The sequence below is a fragment of the Ochotona princeps genome, chromosome 12, assembly GCF_030435755.1.
Source record: "Ochotona princeps isolate mOchPri1 chromosome 12, mOchPri1.hap1, whole genome shotgun sequence".
Taxonomy (NCBI): Eukaryota; Metazoa; Chordata; class Mammalia; order Lagomorpha; family Ochotonidae; genus Ochotona; species Ochotona princeps.
In genome coordinates this window covers 51,565,945-51,566,928 of record NC_080843.1, presented here as the reverse complement: position 1 = coordinate 51,566,928, position 984 = coordinate 51,565,945, and the positions used below count along the sequence as shown (strand labels likewise).

The 984-nt window shown below is 37.8% G+C and overlaps 1 pseudogene; it reads left to right on the top strand.

The window, feature by feature from the left end:
- The first annotated feature begins 631 nt into the window (after positions 1–631).
- LOC118758027 (U6 spliceosomal RNA) lies at positions 632–731 on the top strand (annotated as a pseudogene).
- The last annotated feature ends 253 nt before the right edge of the window (positions 732–984 follow it).

Here is a 984-nt window from a genome sequence, read left to right as displayed (position 1 = left end):
TCATCCCTATAAAGAAGAAACACACACACACACAAAGAATAAAATCACATAATTTGGGGGGAAAAAAAGGCTCTTTCCTGACTAGAGTGTCAGTGCACAAACAAGTCATCCATAAGAAAGCCTGAATGCACATGATGGGAATTAAAGCAATAGATTACAGCCGAGATACCTGCAAGTGGGCTTGCCAGAGTCAGCTGTGTGTGTGCGTTTGCATGTGCTTGTATATGTGTGTGTCCATGTGCATACAAGCAGTTACCAGAAGCAGAGCGGCACAAGAGGATGCAGCAAAATTATGACTATGCACCTTTCCTTTTCTCTCCAGTCTATCATTTTGGTCAATGTTAGATACGTTTGGTAACTAAGAGGGACATGAGTGTGTAGGAGTGGGGAGATCCAGTTGGATAAAACTTGATAGACGGTTACAACGAAAGGAGTGGGTGAAATGCTGGAACAATTATGGTTTAAATGGCAAAAATTGATCCCTGATGGCTATTTGGGCATAGTTAGCAACCAGTAAGTAGATCAGAACCTGCCTAAACTATGTGCATAAGATTTTATAAATCAAAAACACATTAAGATCAGAACGATTTTCCCTTATTTTTTTTCCTAGCATACGTGATTTTTTTTCAGCGTGCTCACTTTGGCAGCACATTTACTAAAATTAGAATGACACAGAGATCAGCATGGCCCCTGTGCAAAGATGACACACAAATTCATAAAATGTTATTTTTCAGAGAAAATTTAAATTTGCAGAAAATTAAATGGTAAGTACTTAAAGGTCCCGTATATTCTTTATATTCTTTCTGTACCAGTTGATTCTATATGGTTATACAAGTGTATACACCTTGTATTCTTGTGGTACACTTGCTACAACTAATACTGACATGTTATCTAAAACCCATAGTTGGGGTTCACTCTTTGTGTTGCATAGTCCTATGGATTTTTCCAGAAGCATCGTATCATTGTTCTTCATTACAGTATCAT